General features: G+C 40.8%; 1 protein-coding gene across 1 annotated transcript in view; it reads right to left on the bottom strand.

Annotated features, from left to right (window-relative positions):
* The window catches only part of LOC125177692, a 54,125-nt gene extending 29,676 nt beyond the window's left edge, over positions 1 to 24,449 (bottom strand). The window contains exon 1 of the mRNA XM_047879918.1: positions 24,284 to 24,449. The gene's annotated coding sequence lies outside the window, so the exon portion shown is untranslated. The remainder of the gene's footprint in view (positions 1 to 24,283) is intronic.
* Between the last annotated feature and the right edge of the window lie 953 nt (positions 24,450 to 25,402).

Genomic DNA, 25,402 nt, shown 5'->3' on the forward strand with positions numbered 1-25,402 from the left:
AAATGTTTCAGTTCCAAATAACTGGACAAGATAACAAATTCAATTATGCACTGGCGATCACCATTCACAGCACACACGGCTGATCGTAAGAGCCTGCGCCCAGTCGCTGCACATGTGGCCTTGGGCTAGAATACGAACGACGCACTTGCCTTGACCATCGCACCATATCGGAAACCCGTTGAAATTTTTTCTAGAGAAGATGGAATTCAGGAAATGAATTGATTATGCAATTATGCTTTGTATGCAAGATTAGCAAGAGGCGCCATAAAGCAAAAGGGGGGAATGCAATTATAAAATCAGGAGCTGATATATCTCAATTATTATCCCATTACTAAACGAAACTGATAACCGCTTAACGTTACCCCGTTCAACTCCTTCCTAGTATGATGAAACGAACCATTCTTAGAACATCTGATGCATCTGAATTCAAGATGGTAGCACACCATGAAGGTCGGTCGAAAAAAACATTCTGTATGTCAAATGGGAGTACGGACTCATTTAATTCTGCAAGTCCATAGCCCATTATGCAAAATAAACCAAAATTTTATGGGTTCTTTACGATGGAATTTCTCGATCTTTCGTACGCTCATATTATAGGCGACGATATTCACATTTTTCCAATATTACCGACAGAGCTTGTTCTTTATTAAGACATCATGAGCAACACGCGTGTCGTTCCTACATCGAACGATCAGACGTACTCAGGCTCCGTAAATCGCTGGAGAAATCGCGTATTTGCGACACTCTTGATGCAGGGAGGGAACTAAACTTGTCGATGTACAACAAAAATTTACGATCATATAACTTACGATCACACAAAAAAACTAAGAATCAACACGAAATTCCTTATAGTAGAAAATATGGTTTAGTACGTCTAGCGTAATGTTCGACAGGAAAATGTTCGACCGTATTTATTGGAGCAGCTTGCAAGAATTTGTTCTATGTGTGCCCGAAAGGCTGCTGTGCTCAGTAATTAGGTTTCCCTCAGAGGGTCGCGGCTCAGCCGAGGGTGCGAGGGAAGCGTGGCATGTAGTGCGAGCACAGGCCTATAGTCTGCACAGACTCGCAGGCCTAACCTACCAATCTCAACTCTTAGTTGAGAAATATGAAGATTAATCGCGCGAAAGGTTGCAATGAAATCTTCAACTCAGACAAATTTATTGAAAGTGAATTTTCAACTACCGAAATAACGCACTGAAACTTAAAACTATGATAAGTCGTTAATTTATTCGGAAACTTTCGTTTTCGAGAAATAAAAATAAAATTCCCATGTTCAAACCCGAGAAGCGAAACTAAACCGTCCGCGAAAGTCCGAAGTTTCGACCACGAGAGACCGCGGGTCGATGAAACGAGACGTCTGTAGCACCAATGAATCAGCACACGAATTGCCTCTGCGGTCAAGCGTTTATAATCCTGAACTGGAAAAAGAAATTCAATGCACCATCAGTGTGTGAGCACGTCAGCAGCCAAACGTCGAGATTTGTACATACGAATTAAAATAAGTGTTTCAAGTATTTTTCAACATTATCAAATTTCTGGAAAATATCTGCGAAAAAACTCATTCTAATTCACGACTACCAAGAATTGTTTACGCAAGCGTGCGTTCGTTAATAATAAAAGCAGTAAATAAAATGGCGAAGGTCCTTTGCGAATATTATGCTCTCTGAAAATCGTCAACTCACACTCCATTGTATCGCAATCAACATGGTGGCTCCATTGGAACTTTGCTGAAAAGAGCGAATGAACTCACTCGCTTTGTTGTTCTCGACACGCTTTTGTAAAAGCAACATACGAAATGTTACGGATTTGACACACTGAATCACACTTCCAACAGCGTCTTGAGATACATTCCGATTGTAAAAGAAAAAAAAAACGGTAAAACACCACGTCGAGCTAACTTAAACATGGCGATCCAAAAAATTAAATGTACTATTTTCGGCTGGATGAAAACAATATAACTTTAAAAATTCATATATACAATACGCGTAGTACGGTATTCCCAATTAGATTCCCGAGACGTTGCCGGCGATGTAACACGTTTTGGATGCGGCGCAGGCTGGTGTATCAGAGCCAGGCAAGAGTTTGTTATTATTGCAAGCGTGGACACGCAGATCTCGCGCCAAGGTAAGCAAGTTCCATCAGGATTAGGAGCGAGGAGTGCAGGTTTTAACTGCAGCAGCGTCAGTTGCTGCAACAAATACTTTACCAGCAATAACAACCAGGCAAGATAAACAGATCAACTACAACAACCAGCAGCAGATAAGGTTCAGGGAAAGTAGAAGAATTAAGCTTCTCCTCGACGTTCGTCACGAATATGATGAAGGTAAGGGAAGTAGGTATAGCATCAAGTGCCACTTTGTGTAAGGCTATTTCGTATAAGCGCTACAGGATCAGGCCCAGTGCCTATAATTTAAAAAAAAAAGTTAAGAGGTCGTAAGTTCATCAGCCAATCATTGACGGCCTGTCAAGCAAAATCCACCAATCGTAGACAAGGAAATAGAGCGTAAGTACTTACGTTCACTTAGCGAGTTTTGAAAGTATGTCCCCAGGTATGCTGGGCGTGAAGTTATTTCTAGTCTAGTAAGTCATCAATATTCGTGCCGAGAATAGATCCAACGTGTATATGATTCAATTTTAAATGCCATGGTTTTCAATGACTCGAGGTACATGGCACATAAATGTGGAAGTTTCGAACATTAGTTCGCAACTGCTCACACTTTGTTATATGGATGCACAAATGGGCGCACGCGAGTCACCCATCTTTGTTAATTAAGTATAGCAGTCGCACACCAGTCACATTTCACCTCGTGTTCTATTTAGAATTTTTGCATCTTTTTCTTCAACAAAATAACACTTAGCAGTGGAGGGAGTTCATCAAACAAAACAAGGAAGATTGGCAGCGGCTCAGTAAGAGTAACAGCCGTACAGGGAGCGCACTCGGTCTTCTCAGCACATTTCATGAGGGCTAAACGGAGAAAACAGCTCTCACGTCTGTACCATACAAGTTAGAACCCACCATACATTCGCGACATCAACACAAAAAATTTTTTTTACTTCTGTGATAGAAGAAAGCTTTTAAAACCTGTCATGGAACCTGGAGTTAATAATTTAAGCGGGAGCTAGACAAATCTCTCTAGCTATTGCGCCTTTCAAATTTAATCGATTTTTTTTAATAGTTGAAAGCGACGCAAAAACAAAAATCGGGCGACAATCTTGGCTGCACGGACGCTTGGCTGAATGAAATATTTTATCCCAGCTATAAATCGTTGTATCAAAGCGTTCGGGAGATATGGATTGTTGTCAAGTAGGTGTTATTCGACGAGAGAAAATTTGCGATCGCCTGGCATTGTACTTGGAGTACCGTTTGCGTTTGCAGTTGACCAATTTGCTGAACTAACTCAGAACCTAAATTGGGATCTTTCAAGCTTCACTTGCATTACCGGTAGATCGACACTAACTAAACAACGTATGCAGATCGACAAAATTCCCACCAAACCTGACTCATTATCATAATGATGGTTTTGTTTGCTGTCTCACGTACTCGCATCAAAGATCTAAGTATCGTGACATAGACTGCATCGTGACAAACTAGACTGCTAAGCATCGTGACAAACTCTTTGGGTATTTATTTCAAACCTACAAAATATGTCAATCGATTCCTCAATCAATACATAGACTTAAAGCTTGAAAAGATTGCTGGTACGTTTTTCCCAAGTGCTGGCTGATAAAAGGAGGACGATTTGTCCTATGATGTATTGATTTAATGGTACAAAAGCAGAGATAAAGTGATGTTTATATGTGGCTTCTAGCAAAATGCTTGAAGTCGTCGAATGCGAAGTTAGAAAGAACAAAGTGGAAGTTGAGGATAAGCAGAAAATTTTTTCGTAAAGTTATGAAGTTAAGACCAACAGTTATGAGAGTCAAAATTAAGACATAAAGGCTGTTAAATAATCAAAGTCTTCGCCTCTCAAGCTGAGAATGTGGTGCAAGAAAATACATGATAAGCGTCACTAGATAGATTGTGATATAACTAAACCTAGATTTGCAACAAATGCAGGCGGTAAATAGATCGTATCTAATCCGATAACAAAAGCAGGTCGCTGGCAAAATAATACAAATCAACTTTTTAGTGTTGCAAGCAACACACCGAACTTCTAGATCCTGGTGAGGTACTCCATAAATTATTTAATTTCGTGCTTCGTTAATGTTTAAATACAACATTTTTGCGTACACGCATATACGTATATTTCCCGTACCCCGGACTTATTTCTATTTATTTGTTAATATTTTTGAAATATTCATTAAGTTGGAAAAATTTTACGTACTAGAGATCATTAAAAATAGGCAGATGTTAACATCTGAACTTACATGCAGACGGTAACAACGCATGCAGATCGATAGAATTCGCACCAAAGTATCAATGACGAAACCTGGTCTCTCGAGTGATCAAAGTCCGCGTAGAAGCACGACTTCAAGTCTCACGGTACACATCACGCGTGTACGTAGAAGTGGCGACTGTGTTTACAAGCATCGCTGGGCGCCGTCAGGAATGCACGCAGCTGTATACTGTATCTATAACACACACGGCAACTCGTGTTGGTAATGCTAAAGTCGCCAAATGGCACGTGCTTGCTGCGAGTTGAGTGCAAAGGAACAGTGCCACTTTAAAAAGCAGGCATTCAAGCTCTCTTAGTAGACCTCTGTATACGTCGACACGAGAAAAGCATTGTGTGGAGGGCTATTCAAACATTTTACGTGCACTCGTAGGCAGCCGCAAATTTATGGTTTAATGAAATATGAATTGTTATAAATAAATATTTTGCTAAAGTTCATGTGAATGAAATAAGGAGTTTCGAATCGAAACATTGAAAATATTCTAAACTTTCGTGCCGGATATCATTTCGAAGAGAAATTATAGAGGTTCTTGTGGATGTTCTACACAGACGATATCGACTGGCACCTTTAATGTAGCAGCTTCAATACAGATGTTCATTCCAAGCTGAATTAACCAAATGAACTCGGATTCGTAATATAAAAAATAATTTATTCCGGCATTACTTCTCAATCAACCGAACCAATATTTTAGGTTAAACGTAAATTGACTCCTCGACAGTATTTGACAGTCAATGTGTCAGAAAAACAAAGTGCAAACGCTGGTCAAACTGCAATATCAGATTATGGGACGGAAGCTTTACAGGAACACTCGCACATTCGTTCAAATTATCTGCCCAAAAATAAGTTCCCCTTTACGCCGGCAAAAGGAGCCATAAAACGGAATTAACCCCAACAATTACATCGCACTCGGCCCTCCATCTTAAGCTTGGGCTCAGCCCCCACGAGGCTGCGATAAAGAAGTCCTCAAGATAAGACGCGGCAAGTTCACGTGGAAAAGATGCGAGGCTGCAATGCAGTCGTTATCAGGGAGGCAGGAAGACCAGCTCGGATAAAACAGGAATAGCAGCCATGTTTTTCCCACAGCGCCGTTCTTTGCGATGAAGGGGACAGCTTTTAACGTTACTTCAAGCGCGACGCAAGGAGTTGCCTTCCTCTCTGCAGGGTCTCTTTAAATTCGGATAGCACTCAAAGATCGCATGACAACGACTCGCTATTGATAATTACAGTGATTGTGCACATTTTGCAGAAAATTTTTTTTTTTTTGAGGGAAAATGGATCAAGACCTTAGTCACCTGACCAGCTATACCGTAATTCACATAGTGTTTTAGTAAAAGATTAATAAAGTTGATAGTTAATTGCTAGACACATACGGTGCTCCCCGTCACGCTGTGCGTGTTAACCCGACATTTAATGGCCGTCACGATACCACCTTATCGCTCACCTATCACCAACTCACTACCATGTCCAGAATTTATTAAAGCTGCCTGAAAATCTCCGATTTAATCTGCCCGGCTTAACAGAAATTTAACCATAGAGTAAAGTGTGGCCCATCTGTAGTGGGAACCACACGAGTGATGTGCGTGTGATAAGTGGCATGCAACTTGATTTGAGTTCCCCTGGAGGGTTGGGTGGGATTTGAGTTCCCCAGGTGGGTTGGTGGGACTTGAGTTCCCCTGGTGGGTTGGGTGGGACTTGAGTTCCCCTGGTGGGTTGGGTGGGATTTGAGTTCCCCTGGAGGGTTGGGTGGGATTTGAGTTCCCCTGGTGGGTTGGTGGGACTTGAGTTCCCCTGGTGGGGTTGGGTGGGATTTGAGTTGACCTGGTGGGGAGTGTGAGGAGGGCGTCCCAGCCCCGAAGTGTGGGTCGAGTGTGCGATAACAAACTTGCAGCTTTATTTATAGCGCCTGAATCTTGCAGGCGTGCGCCAAGTGCACGTAGCTACAGCGCCACGTTTTACCAGGTTTATTGCTGAATTGATAATTAAAGCGTAAAGTTTTGCGGGGCAACGAATTTGCTGCGAATTCTTCTGCGACGAGCCATTGTCCAGGAGCAAATTGTTCTCTCCGCAAATTGCATCATAATTTCGCTCGACAAATTGACGTTCAGGGCGGGACGCTTGTGGAGGCTTAGCAAGAAAATAAAAAAAAATCAACAGGCGTGGTATAAACAACAACGAAAGAATAAGTACAATAATAACTGTACAATTAAATTGGTATAAATTATAACAAGTAGCAGCAATAATAAAACAGGAAACGACAGCGGCGCCAGCAACAACAGAACAAATAGAGCCGCGGCGACAGCGGCAGCAGGAACAGCATCCTGTTGCGCAATAGGTGCTGATCAGATGAACCAGGTCGACCTGATGCTCGTTACCTTAATTACAGGCAAGCGCAGCCGCATTACACGCACGTATCTGCGCTTACACGCACGCAACTCACGCACACGCGACAATTTGTGCACATTGTTAAATTTCGCGGTAATACCTGAAGCAAGCTACATCAAGTGCATGCGCTCAACTTTAATACCAAAGATAAATTCGTATGAACATAGCTGCATCGATAAAATGAATCCAATAACCACATAAGACATGAATAATCGGGGAAACAACGACATATATGATAAATAACTGCCATATATGTGATAAATAAATCAGTGACGAAGCCGAAGCAACTTTCGACAAAACACCGATTTCAAGCCAATAATAACTATGTCCCTTGAACGGAGACTCTGAAATCGATCGATCGTCTAATTTTATACTTGCATCAAGCGCCATGCAGCTGGAAGTAGCTTCATCATTCATCTCCTAGGCATCAACATTATACAACGCATAACCGAACATTCGTAGTACGGAATATTCCGTCGACATTAAAACCGAACATGTTGATTTTGAGGACAAATGACTTTTGGTGGCAAATAGTTTCAACCAAGTTGGTGGCAATCAACGTGAACCGTAATATAATAATCACCATCAGAAAATAAATTTCATTTATATACTAAAATAGAGAGTCTATTGTTGTAACATATTACAATATGATTACAATACATGGAAAGGCACCTCGTCTACGACCCAAGAATTATCTGCTGCTGGAGTTTGTGTCAAGGATGTACACGAGAGCTACACGGGAAGGTGCAACTTTCAAGAGTTGGGCGACGAAGCAATCGTTTACATCTTCCATNGGGAAGGTGCAACTTTCACGAGTTGGGCGACGAAGCAATCGTTCACATCTTCCATACCTCACACATGCAGGGAGTTCGAAAATATCGGGAAAAAGACGAGTCGTTAATGTAACACTGAATTTATTTCATTGTTGATCTGCGTCTTGGAACAGGTTGAGTTAAATATAGACAAGTGTTATTAGTAAGTGTTGTAGGTAGCTGGAGAACTGCAACTGTTTTTCCAGATGCGTTAAAAGTTCGCGCTTAAATAAAATGACTAGTGTTGCAACACAGTATGACTTCATCACTTAGAGCATTACGGGAAGTTAATTTTATCCTTGAGAGATGCCCAGGCACGACCTGCAGCTCCATCGGTCCAGCGTGGTGCAACAGAGTTTAGGACAAACTTACGCACTGTGCTCACGTAAGACTAGCCAGATTATAGCTTAAAGAGGAGAATCGTTTTTCATGATAATTTAAGACACGTTTAAGTGTGCAAACAAAAGTGATGTTTAATATTGTGCGGCAATGTGGTTTTAACGCCATTCATCATAATTTAAACTTATACAACACCAACTATATAATACAGGAATGGAAGCGCAGTGGCGAATCCTCTCAATATAAGAATTGTTCAGTTGAGCAACATCGTTTCATTATCATACTTTCCAGCCAAGTCGATACGGGGCCAATATTTTGCAATTACTTAGGAGCTCGTATCACCTATGCACAATTGGTGATATAGCACAGTTTTTAGGCAACAAGTGAGGAAACTAAATTCTTTCAAAGCAAAGTTGACGAAATTTAAGTAAATACACCTATTTCATCAACGCTGATAAAATGCTGGAGAATCTCTCGACATTATTTAGCAACAACACTCTAGGATCAACAAAGGAACATTCTATGGTATAGAAAACAAAATCTAACCTTGCAACGCACGGCCTCATCTATTCAGGACGCATGTTTACATTCACCACGAGCATACACTGAATAATGATTACCGAACATGTTGATTACTATGCTTTGTGGGATCACCCACGCACGGCAGAACAAACCCTGCAGTACAGCTTTCACAATCCGCAATGCAGTTAAGATTTAAGATGCCCAACACACCCCACGGTGACATCACCCCCTGGAATAGCTGCGTGTGGTGCTGCGGGCACATAAGGCGCGTTACCGGTTCTCATTGACCGCTGCAACTTCGCACTTCGTAGGGGATTGTTACCGTTACACCGACGCTTGATTGATCGTCATAATTGATCGTGGCAAATTTGGTAATTTCTCTAGATTTTTAACCGTTGTAACTTGTTTTCTAGCGTTGGATCAGTAACAATACATTGCTCTTGTGTGTTTTATTGCCTATAGTAGGTTTCATTATACATAATAATATCTCGTTGCTCATGGTGATGTTTCATTGCCCATAATAATGTCTCGTTGCTCATTGCAATAATTCCATGAAATAATCTGTTGATCTGGCGCAGATTAATTGACTGACAATCCCAATTGACAATAAATTGTGAAGTTTATTACACGATATAATTCAGATATCGTTACCAAACGCCGTTACTTTTACTTCGTAGGCATTCTATGTATTAAAAAAATAGAATAATTCACATGGCAAGCAATTGCTAATACGTAGTTAAAGCATCTTCAGCAAACAACCAACATTAATGATCAATCAACTAATGATCAATCAAAATAATGAAAATTTTCGTTTAGACATAGCTCCTATATACGCATCCTTATATTTTTTCACTATGTATTTTTAATTTCGATTTTATTATTATTTTCAACACGCAAAATAGCCAAATCACGATGTATACAAGATTCTCGTTTGACGGGGGACAGAGATAGGATTCCTACGTAAGATTTCACGAGCAAGTTATGGGCACGTGAAAAGGTCAAAAGCTCTGCTACAATACCATAACATATTATTAAGAAAATCATTAATTTGATACAGACCTTACGAAAACCATGTTGAAATTGCTAACAATTAAACATCGGCTAGAGTTAGAAAAAACAACCGAAAGTATAATGCACTTTTAATTGCATGAATATTCACGTTAACAATATCTGCAGACGTCGTCAGGAGTAGCAGCGAAACATCACACTCTAAACCGTAAAATATTCTAGTCACGATGAAGCAATTTGCACGCGCAGTATCATTAGCACTTTGGAGCATCAAGTGCCAAAGCCCACAGAGGGATTTTCATCTCATTATCGTCAGTCACGACACAAACTACGATATCGCGAAAAATGGGTTATATTTTACCTTTATCGTATCACGATCAAGATTACATGCGCGCAAATTTATGCATTCTCATTCAAAATTTCAGGGCATTTCAAGTCAAATGGACTATTCCTGACCACTCAACCGTTACAAACTTACTGAGCAGCTTTAATAGCTCTGAATTTAAGGTTGAACGCACTTGGATCAAAATATCAATGGCCGCACTATGCACTGACCTTTAAGGCATGAACCTCTCCTGTTTGGCGGCGAACGAGAAACTATGTTTATCATAAACACCTTTTCAGCTGCTTCAAATTGTCGCGTAACATTGGCATTTAATGATTAGCTTCAACATTTTTGAATAATATATTTATTGGCAAAAGTACATAGAAATTAGCATTTTACGAGTCTAAGAAGAACAGACTATATATGTATAGTCTGCCCGAACAACATCAGTCGAGAAAGTAAGACCAGCTTCACGCACGCGACAACAAGCTCGTTGTGTCATTCAAACAGGTTGTGGGTAATGTTGCCTCCTTTAGATTGCAAGATCTTTGATGCGTGATTCCTGAGTGTCAGGATCGTATACGGAGCTCAAATTTCTGTATAACACATAAAAAATATATTGACGAACACTTGAACGAACCATACAAATCATATTGCTCGTATATACCAGCCACGGTAAAATTTGCTTGCCGTCAGAGTGCTGCCAGAAAACTTTTGCAGCAGGTCGTTCAAGGCAAAGGAAGATCAAGACGTTATGATCCATATACATAGAACCTCAACAAGGAAACAATGTAATTTACAAGAATTAATAAATACTCTGAGAATCCAATTAAAGCGAAACTCTCAAAATAAAATCATCGAGATAAAATATCGGGATAATTGAATAAAAAGTTCAAAATTTAAACACTCTGCACCAGTAAGAGAAGCGCTCTGAACCAGATAGTTCATACATATAATTGTAATGACTCGAGTAGAGTTGCGAAGGGTATTTAGGCAACTTCTTCAAACAAAGCTTAATTGTAAACACCGATTGCGGCGCAAATAACAGGTATAGGTGAACTTAATAGGGCCTACTGCGCAGGGCGCTCTTACTACCAGCATGAACTCTTATATTCCACAATTGTGGAATATAAGGAATACATGTGGAATATAATCAATTACTTCCACAATTAGGAAATAGAAAGTACCCCTATCATAAATTTTAGCCGGCCAACGGAATTGAAAAACTAAATCTCGGAATTTGTCCGAAAAAACCGTCTGGCAACCCTTTTGCCAGACGTATAAAACATAATACAAGAAATAAAATTATAGTACAAGATGAAGCAATCGCAGTCAACCTGCTAATAAATGACAACTTTTTACGTCGTCAAAAACACGGTTCCTAAGATATGATCATCGTCACTCAGCGTTAGGTCATGTGGATTACAATAGAGCGTTGGCTTGCATTGCACCTGAACGGTCGTCAGACAACATCGTAGCCGGCAACGCTGCAGTGCTACGCAGTATCTGCGTCCGAGGGTACGAAGCATTAGCGCATGCTGCTCTCGCAACGTTCCTACACCACACTTTCAGGAACTTATAGCATTATCCTGCTTAAATCACAAGTACATAACGAATTTGAAACAAAAATGTATATTTTCATGAGACTATGATGAATTTACTTGGTATTTTCTTTACTTTTAAATTACTTTACTTGGTGACTCGAAAACTGTTTATTTTCAACTTTTCGACGACCGCAACAGAGAATACAGCGTTCAAGCTTAATAAAGTTTAGAAATTATACTGTGTGCTGTATAAAAATTTCTCTATTATAAGAATTAAATAGACGGGACTTGAGCTTGTCCCTGCGACTTGCCGTCTTCTAATTCATGAAGACGACAAAATCTTTTCATCATATTGCACAATTGACATTAGCAGCGCAATATCCTTGAGCATATGGATCAACTGCAGGCACTTGGTTTATAGAAAGGCTAGTGGAATGCGCTTGTGAATAAACAAAACTATAATTGATGAATTTGTAGCTCAGAAATTTTCATTTAGTTTTGCGGGCTGCAGACTATCGGCTCGAGATCGGTGCAGTCGGCATGAAACAATGAACTTAAATGGCAGAGCAGATGTAAGAATGATTGAGGTGCTGGCGCTATGCACGCGCCTGAGGCACCGCAATGAAGATGCTCCTCACCTTTATTGACGCGCATGAGGTGGCAGTTTGTGCAGCAGGAATTGTGGGCGTTATGTCAACTCTTGCTCACTAACCTCTTAATGCAGGCAGGCATCTACCTTAGCACATAATGTGTGCCATCAAAATAGGCATGCGTCAGGCAGCTGCATATAGGGAAGAACCGTAGAGGTGATGCAAGTGCAACGCTATCTTAAATTAATTGGCATCAGCAGCCATATACTCACTCACATCCAAGCAATTCTGTGTGCGAATTATATACTGAGGAAATGCACTCCTAATATACACTGTGATGACTGAATGCGCTCCGCTGCATCATAAATTCAGGTTGGAGAACTAAATGAAAAAGTTGTAACAATTTCACAAAGAACCTCTTAAACTTAAATGCTTCTGGAGTTAACGCAATTATTTGCTCATTTGATTAAGGTGACACTCGTGCAATTTTCCAGGTAATTTAGCCACCTGTGTCTTAATTAATCAAATGCAACCAATACCGAATCGCTGTTGAATTCCGGATTTGTTTGCATTGTGTAATGTTATTTATTTCTATTACAAACGTATTGAAGAACTAGCGCTGGACGAGACACCCTAACGCATAAACATAAAGACATCAGACATTAAGTAGTTGGCTGTTGTGGCAAGATCAAGTCATTTAAGTATGCAGAAACTTTGGCTGCGTTGCAGGAACAAAGTTGTGACTTTGGCGGGAGAAAGATCAGAGAAGAAAAGTGGGTCCACTAGAAATGAAACCGCTGATAGGAATAGAGTCTTTGCTGAAAGAAAATGAGTCGCAACTTTAAGAAGAGAGACATTACTATAAAAAAGACGTATCTGGAAGAAGAAGAAGATTAGTTGCAGAAGGAAAGGGTTGAGTAACTGAAAAGAAAGAATATGCTGCTAAAATAAAAAATGAAGTAGATGCCGGGAAAGAGGCATTCTGAAACCCAACAGACTCTGAAGAACCAAAGGACGACATTTCAACAACAGACAGCTGCGGGCGGCGACCGACGTCCCGTTACCCAGTGGACGCGTGCTATATAGCGCTCCAGTAACGTGACTGGGCAGTCAAATTTAGCGTGAAAATTGTAATAAGAGCATATCATCGCAGAAAGAGTTATCTAAAGTAAAAAGCGAAAAAAAAACATCAGAATTGTCCCTTTGAATTGTGCGATCTTTTTTGAATGAATTTACGGATTCGTGGTCAAACCCGGTGTCAACATTTTGGTTGGCTATAATCGAAGCGAATTACTGTCATATTATATATATTTCAGCTGTTGCGGATGAAGCACGCGCTCAAAATTTGCAGTTCTCAATAAGCGTGTTCAAATAAGTGTTCAAATGTTGACGCAGTGCACACAAGAGATTTGTCAAGATTGTGAACATGGGTTCGTCGTCCTAAGTCTACTTCAGATTGGATGAATGGATTTACGTTATTGATGTCATTCCGGCCAGTGTCCGGTGCTGCATTTAAAGAGCCAGAGCCGCGCTCGTCTGAGTGAGTGACCTGAGAGCGGACGAGACAGAGCCGGAAGTCCACCCAAGATCGCAACGGGAACATTAAGTTGTGGTTTTGCCCCGACACCTCAACAGACGTCACGTAGCCTCCATAAAACTGTGAGGTGACGACCTGGCAGCACGTTGCACCGGTTGACGATGACCGCTGGCGATGAACACGATGATGGTCCCACGACTGACACTATGTCAGGAACAACGCAACTAAACACCATACAGTTAGTAAGATGCATGACAAAAAATATAACTCAGTACTCACTGCAGTGAGTGACAGAGAGTGCATTTTCTCGTCGACGAAAGCGTGAAGTCACAGACGGACAGACAGACGGACGGACATGACGAGCACGTTAGCGCCTTTTTTCCATAGATGAGAAAAAGCGCTAAAATAACAACCATTTCAAATCATGAATTCCATAAGAATCATAATGTGAAAGATGAACGCAATGTAATTGGTTTTGGATGGAAAACATTATTAAGAATGTATTGTCCATTCGCAATCAGGTCACTGAATTAGCGGGGAAGTATGGCAGTGACGTAAGCGCAAAATTAACAAACAACTAAAACTTAACTTCTCGTTAATCTAATATTTCCAAGATACATTACTATTCGTACACGCGACAAATAAATTACTTCCGTAATTTTCCGCACAACCAATACCAGCATTCAGACCCCGTAAACAACTATCACTATACTACTCCACCAGCGCCATTCCTACTAATGAAGAAGCAGCTACTGCACAACACACCTCATCATTAATATGCACTAACAGTCACAATTGATAATAGTTATGCTGGCAGCAGGGCAGAGCTGAGCCACCATCAGCAAGTGAACGCATCACGCCCACGATGCCTGCAGCAGGCAATCGATAGCACGGGCTGCCGTGCACGCTTTATGGGACGTCCCGAGGGGCTGCTAGACCAGCTAACGGGCGGCTGCTGTGCACGCTTTATGGGACGTCCTGAGGGGCTGCTAGACCAGCTAACGGGCGGCTGCTGTGCACGCTTTATGGGACGTCCTGAGGGGCTGCTAGACCAGCTAACGGGCGGCTGCTGTGCACGCTTTATGGGACGTCCTGAGGGGCTGCTAGACCAGCTAACGGGCGGCTGCTGTGCACGCTTTATGGGACGTCCTGAGGGCTGCTAGACCAGCTAACGGGCGGCTGCCGTGCACGCTTTATGGGACGTCCTGGGACGCTGCTGGACGGGCCAGTCGTAAACAGTTCCTTGGCGATCATAGCTTCAACTAAATTGAACAGAACAATGCAACACGTGCTCAGCCTGGCAGCAGTGGAAAGTCAGCGCAATACATGTAATTAATCGCAGCTATGGAAGCTTCATAACATCTCGGCATTAGTTGCTCTTCAAACACGAACAGTGGAAATAAGACTATAAAGGAATATATAACATTTATTAGTGAAAATGCCGATTTTCTTTCGTTTTCTGGCTGAATCTTTGGTTTTGGTTTCGTCACCGTACAACACTTAACTTGAAAATTGTGCAATAAATAGCACAGCGGTCATCGTACAACCGTAGACTTAAATGGCATAGGCCGAACTTGCAGCAAATGAGACAATTAAGACGCGAATAACTGTCAATATAAAAGTCTGAATACATAATAGGATCATTACAGATAAATGTTATGTTTCATAATAACCTATTGTCTAACAATGATGAGACTAACTATACAGATAACAAATGTGACCGTTGCAAGAAGAGGTAAAGCACCATTAAATCCTGAATGGCAAATTTGTCCGGTTTTGAGCTAGCAGGTTCCGTTGACTCGCCTTGGGCAAACAGGCGCCGCGCCTCCTCTTGACTCATGCGGGTTCTTTGCTTGTGCCAACACCAACCGACTCAAGTGATAACTCCATGCAATTGTTAAACATCGGGAACTTGTTTTGTTCCACATTATGAAACACATTAAAGATTTATTGAACATCATGAATTGGTTCTATGTTACAATATTCGTCACAGTGAGGTTGTTCTTGTAGGCATTAGGCAACATTGTAAGCTTGTTTTCCTTCATAATATGCCACAAGGCGAAGATGTTTATAATCAAATCGTGGAACAGCATGACCACATTCCTACTTCGTGTACACATCGTGCACTGTTTCTCCATCAAATTTCCCAATAATAAGAGTTTATCACCATGCATGACACCCTCTGCAGTACAGCGACGTAAGCATCAAATCATTAGATGCGTACGGTTACCGAGAAACTCTAACAGTAAATTATTGACATGACCTAAAAGTAAAATACTGTTATGTTCAGCAAACATTTCAGAAGAAATGATATAATCCCCCAGTTAATAAGGTGAAGTATAATGAGCACTGGCACCCAGCGCATTTTTTAAAGGTTGTCGTATTAATAAGCTGAAGTTAATTTAGCAAGTGATCGGCACACAAAAACAAGGCGTGGTGGTCCGACAATGCTGGTCAAGCCTAAGCAATTTTAATCAAATTTCCTCTAATGCCCTCAAGCGTAATTGAATTGCAACAAAAACTGTTGGCTCTTCATGACGGAAATTCATATACCGATGAAATAATTTCGCCCCCACCGAAGAATGCCGCGACGCAAAACCCGTTGACATCAGCGGTGCCACGGCGGCCCTGGCAAAACCTGCGAGAAAAACCGCATGGGCGGACGAAATGGCGTTCAGATCACGAGCTGAGTGCATCAGCCATGCAGGATAATTAATATTGGTCATCAGTGAGGAGAGGTGCACTGCCTCTACCGCTTTTTAGGGAACTCTATGCAGCAAGTGACAGAGTGGACCATCAGACGCTCATACACACTCGATCACATGAACTCACATTGCATTACAATGCAACGGGCAGGCATACATTTCTCCTTTACATGCAGTGCAATTACAGTGCACCGCGCAGGCATACATTTCTTCATTACATGCTGTGCAACATGCCAGGTACAAATTTCACTACAGTGCAACATGCGAGGTAGAGATTTCATTACAATGCACCAGGCGCGGTACTTATCTCATCCACCATCAAGCTTGTTTGCACAGCACACAGCTAAATTTATAAATCAATATAACACAGGGATTCGCATTTCCGGTGAACGCATAGGCATGAAAAACATTGTGTGAATTACCTTTTTTTACGAGGTTATGGTCTTATGGACAGCAATATTCGAACCCTGTAATTGATTGCTCGATCGCAACACCCGCGGTGCTCAGCTTTCCCGACCACGATGTCAACGCGCGAAAGTTCAGAGCACAAATTATTCCGCCATTTAATTTTATTCAGAAATGTCAATTATATAATTTACCTTATGCAGTAGTGTATGTGAACGCCTACAAATCATCTCGGACCGAAGTGTTGAAGATTTCGTTGTTTAGTTTGCATGCAGGCGCAGAAAGTTACCGACAAAACTTCGATCGAAACTTCGACATTAAACACTAAACTCGTATCGTATCATTAGTAAAAATAGTTTGAAAAGCATTCATGATAAGCACTGTTTAACACGTACATCAAAACCAACCGTCAGCAGTCATTATACTGAAACTGAAAAATAACTAAAATACGATAACTACATCAGTAATATAAAAATTAAGGGAATCAGAAATCATCTTCTTACCTATATAGGAACAAAATGTTCAAAATTAAATAATGTTCACTTGAAATATAAAGCTCCAATATTCATCCCACGAATTCAGTAGCTGAATATGAGAATAATTACAAAGGTTTCTGAGAAGACGTTTAAATTTGTGCCAATCAGTTTGACGTAAATTAGAGCAGCGGCAGTGAACTGCGCCGTAACCACAGCCCTAAAACGGCCCTGAACTGCTCTATGCCCACAAGCTTTGGCTTACACAAAACATCGAAAGTATACGCCAGAAAGTCTTCACAAATGAACTAACAATAATTGGCTTGAATGTCAAGCGCGGGCGCGACGCGGCAGTCCGTGACACTATAGCCGCGCGGAAATGTTTGTACTGAAAGGACTTGCTTGTGCATAGCAGGAATTGTCGCTGAAAGGAATGTCAATAAAATTCAAAGGCCAAGTTGCTTGGAAAAAGCGTCATTGCAAAGCGTAATGAGCTTCTATTCAATCCATATATTCTCAATGAAAGTTATATTATACCTAGTCATACAAAATCTATTCGGTTTGCGCACACATGGTCAATTCTCTGGACATAGAATAACATCCAGAATAGTCGAGGTTTAAATTGTTTACTTACGCTTACCCACACTTTGATGGACGAGTTGCAATGAAGACACATGGATGAGCTGAAAGGAACGCTCAAGATGATGCGAAACTAAATCCGCTCCAAGTAGCGACGGCAAACTGCTTACATGGCCTACAAAGTGCGTCAAATTAAACTTAGCATTGATTTATAAGGGCGCGGATTATGTGGCGATTGTGAATCAGAGGCCCACGACAACAGAGAACAGATCATTTAAAGCGATACCTCGATATGAACCACGTGACGATCAATGCACACAGCATGGATGTGCTCTAAGCAGGTGTGCGGAATTACTATATGGAAATTTTCCTTGGTTGTTGCGACTGATCAGTAATTCACGAGTCAATGCTGTTAAACTGGAACTAAAATGATGTCAGCAGTAGTTTAAAATAAGCATAAAGAGCATAAAAGGCGTTTCTGAAGAATCGCGGCGGATAAAGTAAAGCGATCGGCGGTTGAGGCACAGGGCCAGGGTTTACATGCTACAAGGAGACCGTAAATATCAACAAATCAAGGCGTATGGATTTCTGACGAAGTATTTTGGAAGAGTTGTCATGACAACGCTTATGTGATCGTCAGCCCCAGCCACGTGACGCACATCAGCCTCAGGAAGTCAGCCGTCGTATTTTATTTTAGCGTTGATCATAATTTAAACAATAAACGTACGTACATATAAATAAAACTTTAACGTTTGAAAGGCCTTCATTTAATGTAAGAATAATGGCAGACTTAGGATTTGACAAGAAGCAGTTCGGCGTAATTCGATTCCGGTGAGACAGCTGAGAAATTCGAAATTTGGGTCACAAGACACCATCCAACCAAGGGTTACAATTTACAATTCTTTATATCTTTCCACGGCCACATAAAAAACAATTTTCCGCATTAACATTAACAGCAGGAGCAGCCTTCAATAATAATAAATCATCCTTCCATACTTAACTCGAGAAACTTTGTTCCACGTGAATCTCACAGGCCGCAAAAAGTCAACCATCGACATGATCAGCAATAGCAAGCGACTGTAATTTGTTAGGTCACATATCGAGACGAGAGCGCCCCCGTAGACACTTCCCGGAAACTTGCTAGCTTTCTCAGCGAACAACAAATTGGCCAAAAGAATTCATAGAAAAACTCTGCTCTCTGCCCTGTTATTTATCGGGGCAGCAAGAAGTTTTCTCGATCTACGTATGATTTAATCACGGATGCTACATCGCCTGAACGTAATCGCATCGCACTGAAAAATTCATCCTTATTCTGAAATTGCGACGATGGACTAGCAGGTAAGTTGTCAAATAACATTCTCTCGAAATTTTATCAGCAGACTCTATCCACCGATCTCCATTTAAAAAAAATATATAATTCATGTAGAGGGATAGTGATGGAATACCTTTTATTTAGACACCATGCTTTAGGAATACTTGGTGCTCTTGGAATTCTACGCCATGGCTTCAAGGGGTGGAAAACCATAATTAAAATAGTGAGCACTCTTCCTTCACATACGTCACAAGTGCATAGCCTTCACTCGTTTCTTTGTTAACTGTTGACTGCAGAGGTGCATGTCGTGAGCCCTTGTGACCTCGCCTGGAACTACACATCATAGGCCGCATGCACATTGCACAATATCTCCACAAGAGAATCGGACAGAGTGCAATCAGCCGGCAGTATCCATAACTGCTGGTCTGCATGGATTTCGAGCGCTGAAGACGTCAGGACAGAGATGCTTAAAATAGGGACGTTTCTCGTGCCGATAAAGCATTTTCTGGATCGTCCGGCATCTTTGATATGTCATCAGCGAATCAATATGAACATGTCACGACTACCGTCTTGTACAGAGTCATTTCTTCCACAATACCTGTAATTCAGCCGGCTGGGGCAGAGTTGCAAGTGAGTGCGAAGATTTTTCATTGCGTAATGATTACGAATATTCCACGACTTACAATATTGTACGATAATCAAGAAACGCAACATGCTTTTAGAAATGGGTTCGCTTCTCTGACAATAGCGACGGATCCCGACCGAGACAGGTTCTTGGAAGCACCTTTTTCAAAGGCTTTTACATAAGTTGCCAATATTCTTAATCTAACGGTTCATTGAAGAACTAAGCAAAAGTTACAAAAAACCGAATCGCTTCACAACTAAGTTGCCCCGCAGCAACCTTAAAGGGTTGCAGCCAACCGAAAAATTTCATTCGACGAGTGGTTAAATCAAAAGGTTTTTGTATCTCTAGTTTGTATGCCAACGAAAGAGAGCAACGCAATGAATGTCGCGCTAAATTTAAAACGAACGTGGACAGCTAAATGATTAAGTAGCTGGAGAAAACGTATGATAATTTTCAGCGCTGGCCGTCTGTGTCTCATGAAATTGTCCATTTACATCAGAGAGCATTAAGACTGAATTGTTTCCAGCAGACCTCCAGCAATTACGTGCGAGGCAAGACAGGCTCGAACGGAGCCACAGTAGAGCACAATCAAAACGCAGTTCCGACCACTTGGTTTCTCGGAGAATTTAATGAAAACTTCCTCCCCTGCCTTCTACATGGGAACGACATAAGGGAGTTCGCCAGAGCCTGGGAGATAAGAGTAACAGTTGAGACAAGTTCTTCCCCTACCGGGGGCCGTCTACCAGCTAAATGATCGTACTACATTGTGGGGAACATTGAGCAGCAGCAACAGGGGAATAATATAATAACAATAATAAGTTCTGGATCTGCACAATGGTTCATGCATCAGCTATTGTTGCCCAACAACGTAGAAAAAATAGATGGACATCAATCAGGAAGCTATAAGAAATGTTTGCACTTTGCCGGTGTCTTTTTGTCAGTCCGACAATTTGGAGTGCATTTGTGGGGCCTAGGATTTAGTGCAGATGATATTTTAGAACTGGACGAAACCATCCAATTCCGTAGCTAATACTTGACCTAACTGTTACATGGTTGGATTCCATAGTATTTTTCCAAGTTGTGGTTATAATTTTTTTTAGACGATAGTAAACTGTAAATCAGCACCAACCGTATGCGCCAATGCATTATGATAACACGCGTCACGCCTACTAGCCCAATTGTAATCAGGTATTAAATTAAGTAATTGTAGGTTAAAGGATAAGGAGAACGTCAGGTTACCAACTCCAAGTCGGAGATCAGCTGAGTGGTCGATATCAACCTTGGGGGGCGGGACTAGGACAGAACGCAGGTGGTAGGTACCTACATTTATGGGGGTAGGAAGAGGATCCATCACGGAAAAAAATATACTCAGTACTCACTGCAGTGAGTGACAGAGCGCATTTTCTCGTTGACGAAAACTTGAGGTCACGGACGGACGAACAGACAGACAGACAGACGGAAAGACGGACATGGCGAGCACAATAGTGCATTTTTTCCATAAATGATGAAATGCGCTAAAAAGTCTATTCTATTTTTTAAGTCCTTAGGTGCAATGCAGTTTTAGATGAAAATTTGTTTTTTTGTTATAATAAACTATATATTTATTATTAGGTTTTCCAAAAAGTATATCGAATCACAAGTGCATAGCCTTCATCGTTTCTTTGTTAACTGTTGACTGCAGAGGTGCATGTCGTGAGCCCTTGTGACCTCGCCTGGAACTACACCTCATAGGCCGCATGCACATTGCACAATATCTCCACAAGAGAATCGGACAGAGTGCAATCAGCCGGCAGTATCCATAACTGCTGGTCTGCATGGATTTCGAGCGCTGAAGACGTCAGGACAGAGATGCTTAAAATAGGGAGGTTTCTCGTGCCGATAAAGCATCTTCGGGACCGTCCGGCATCTTTGATGTCATCAGCGAATCAATATGAACATGTCACGACTACCGTCTTGTACAGTCATTTCTTCCACAATACCTGTAATTCAGCCGGCTGGGGCAGAGTTGCAAGTGAGTGCGAAGATTTTTCATTGCGTAATGATTACGAATATTCCACGACTTACAATATTGTACGATAATCAAGAAACGCAACATGCTTTTAGAAATGGGTTCGCTTCTCTGACAATAGCGACGGATCCCGACCGAGACAGGTTCTTGGAAGCACCTTTTTCAAAGGCTTTTACATAAGTTGCCAATATTCTTAATCTAACGGTTCATTGAAGAACTAAGCAAAAGTTACAAAAAACCGAATCGCTTCACAACTAAGTTGCCCCGCAGCAACCTTAAAGGGTTGCAGCCAACCGAAAAATTTCATTCGACGAGTGGTGAAATCAAAAGCTTTTTGTATCTCTAGTTTGTATGCCAACGAAAGAGAGCAACGCAATGAATGTCGCGCTAAATTTAAAACGAACGTGGACAGCTAAATGATTAAGTAGCTGGAGAAAACGTATGATAATTTTCAGCGCTGGCCGTCTGTGTCTCATGAAATTGTCCATTTACATCAGAGAGCATTAAGACTGAATTGTTTCCAGCAGACCTCCAGCAATTACGTGCGAGGCAAGACAGGCTCGAACGGAGCCACAGTAGAGCACAATCAAAACGCAGTTCCGACCACTTGGTTTCTCGGAGAATTTAATGAAAACTTCCTCCCCTGCCTTCTACATGGGAACGACATAAGGGAGTTCGCCAGAGCCTGGGAGATAAGTGTAACAGTTGAGACAAGTTCTTCCCCTACCGGGGGCCGTCTACCAGCTAAATGATCGTACTACATTGTGGGGAACATTGAGCAGCAGCAACAGGGGAATAATATAATAACAATAATAAGTTCTGGATCTGCACAATGGTTCATGCATCGGCTATTGTTGCCCAACAACGTAGAAAAAATAGATGGACATCAATCAGGAAGCTATAAGAAATGTTTGCACTTTGCCGGTGTCTTTTTGTCAGTCCGACAATTTGGAGTGCATTTGTGGGGCCTAGGATTTAGTGCAGATGATATTTTAGAACTGGACGAAACCATCCAATTCCGTAGCTAATACTTGACCTAACTGTTACATGGTTGGATTCCATTGTATTTTTCCAAGTTGTGGTTATAATTTTTTTTAGACGATAGTAAACTGTAAATCAGCACCAACCGTATGCGCCAATGCATTATGATAACACGCGTCACGCCTACTAGCCCAATTGTAATCAGGTATTAAATTAAGTAATTTGAGGTTAAAGGACAAGGACAGCATCAGGTTACCTACTCCAAGTCGGAGATCAGCTGAGTGGTCGATATCAACCTTGGGGGGCGGGACTAGGACAGAACGCAGGTGGTAGGTACCTACATTTATGGGGGTAGGAAGAGGATCCATCACGGAAAAAAATATACTCAGTACTCACTGCAGTGAGTGACAGAGCGCATTTTCTCGTTGACGAAAACTTGAGGTCACGGACGGACGAACAGACAGACAGACAGACGGAAAGACGGACATGGCGAGCACAATAGTGCATTTTTTCCATAAATGATGAAATGCGCTAAAAAGTCTATTCTATTTTTTAAGTCCTTAGGTGCAATGCAGTTTTAGATGAAAATTTGTTTTTTTGTTATAATAAACTATATATTTATTATTAGGTTTTCCAAAAAGTATATCGAGTATTTATAAGACAGTTCAACTTATTGTCTAGTAATACGTAAGTTTTGCATACCGAGTCTATTAAATGCTTTCAACGCTAGTCGCTAACTATGTAGTGTAGACTTTCAAAAATGTCAAACTTCTTCTGAACGTACCAAAATTTCTCACCTTTGGTTTTCATCAGTTAGACAACGCTTCATCTCAGTAAATACCGTCAAACATGTCAAAAGGTGTAATACAAGCTTCCTTTATTTAAAATATTTTCGATCGCCAAAATGGTAAAAAATATTTAATGACATTTTCATTTATTTGCATTTTCATTTATATTTACGGAGAAATTATTTATATATCATTTATATTTTCGTTCATACATTTTCATTTATATTTATGGAGAAATTGCACACAATTATACATTTATTTGCACGGGTGTTTTGATGTATGTACAATTATTGAATAAAAAGGTCGACGAATGAAACGTTTGCCGGCCCTTTTTACATAGTTCTCTTGAGCCTCAAACTTGATTTCGATCCACGCTCGTGAAAATAACTTGACCTTCTCAGAAGCCTACTTCCTGAGGGCACGCGAGATGGCATGAAATAATGTTGAGTGAAAAATTCCAAAACGCTAAACGTAGCATTGAACAAGGTTTCAAGCCAGAGAACATATTTACATTCCCTACAGGCTACAGGTTTGGCGAATATTACTAAAATAAAAAACGCGTAAATTTCGATCTGGGCATTGGCCCGCGGAATTCACCCGAATGAAGCTTAAATACTGTGGAGGCCCTTACATAGCAAGGTTATATTATCTTCTGTATTACACGAATAGAAAAAAAAAACAGGAAAAGATATAAAATAAATAGTGACCATTTCGATGAATTCCTGGAGTCAGGCAACGAAAGCACCAAAGTTTTTAATAACTGAAGCTGAAGTTATTTCTCAAAAACTATAACACTTTCTTTAACCTTAGCCAAAGATTCCTCAAAAATTATCATACGAGTAGTGCATTTGTCGATTTGAAGAGCAAAATTTTAAGAGTAACACTGACAGTGCTCGAGCAAGAATATACATTTAATTACATCATCCATCAGATTGTATAAAATAGCTACTCACCTTTAATCTCTTTTAACAAGCACGTAGCAATAAATGATTTTTGAAGGACTCCAACACCCTGTAAATTTAGGAAAATCATGAAATGTCGTGTTCAGTACCCAGTAAATATCTTGAATTGCGACCCGGTAAAAGAAGCGCATAATCTCTCGCACAACCTTACTACGCGGCGGTGTCATACGTACTAAGGGACTTCTCCATTTTTCTCTCGGTATTCAGTATTCTCGAATTTCCTGCCTCGGTTATGCTATAAATTTGTTACTCGGACAATCAATTTAGCTCATTTAGAATAATTTTTTTTTTTCAAAGAATGCCAGTAAGATAACTCGATTGATGATCAGAATTTCTCATAGATTGATGAATGGATTTTTAAACAGGCTGCTTTTATCAACATTTTCAGAGGTAAACTCTGATTTATTCGAGAACTTTTAAAACTTGTTATTACTATTATTAATTCATTTTTTTAACTGTTCTAAAAAAGCTTCTAAAACTTCCTAAATTAAAATTGCATGAATTTGCTATATGAGGGATATTTGTTTTAAGTTGTTCACATTTAATCAATATTCTATAGTGATCGATTCTTAAATTGAATATGCAATTTATTAATACATATTGAGATACCAAGCATATAGCGTGATCGATTCTTAAATTGGAAATGGAATTATTACCAATAGCATTATCATTCATATATGAATTAATTCCATGAAGGAGAACATGAACCTTTGTATAGTTTCTAATTTTAATCGGTAGATGTCGCTGTTTATCACCAAATACAAATATGTTCTCGGAAGTCGGAACATCCGAAAGCAGTGCTGACAATGACGTCAGCCTGGAGTCTGCACTCAGCAGTTGCCTGTGGTAAATATTGCGCCACAATCTTAGGGAACATCCTGAAGTTTGGTTGAAACCGTGCAGTCTGTGCAGATACATTCTGGCTGGGGTTGCTCATCGTACTAGGCCTACGCGGGCTACGCCTGTATTATCCTTACAAATTGAATGTTTTATTCGCGTCTCGCCCATTGCAACGTAGATTTTTTTAACTTTTCATGAAGTCGGCTCTCAGCGTCTCTGGTTGTGGTTAGTCAAGTACCTACATCATCATGTAGGTACATTGCCTGCAGT

This window comes from Hyalella azteca, unplaced genomic scaffold (genome assembly GCF_000764305.2).
Source record: "Hyalella azteca isolate HAZT.00-mixed unplaced genomic scaffold, Hazt_2.0.2 contig4197, whole genome shotgun sequence".
NCBI lineage: Eukaryota > Metazoa > Arthropoda > Malacostraca > Amphipoda > Hyalellidae > Hyalella > Hyalella azteca.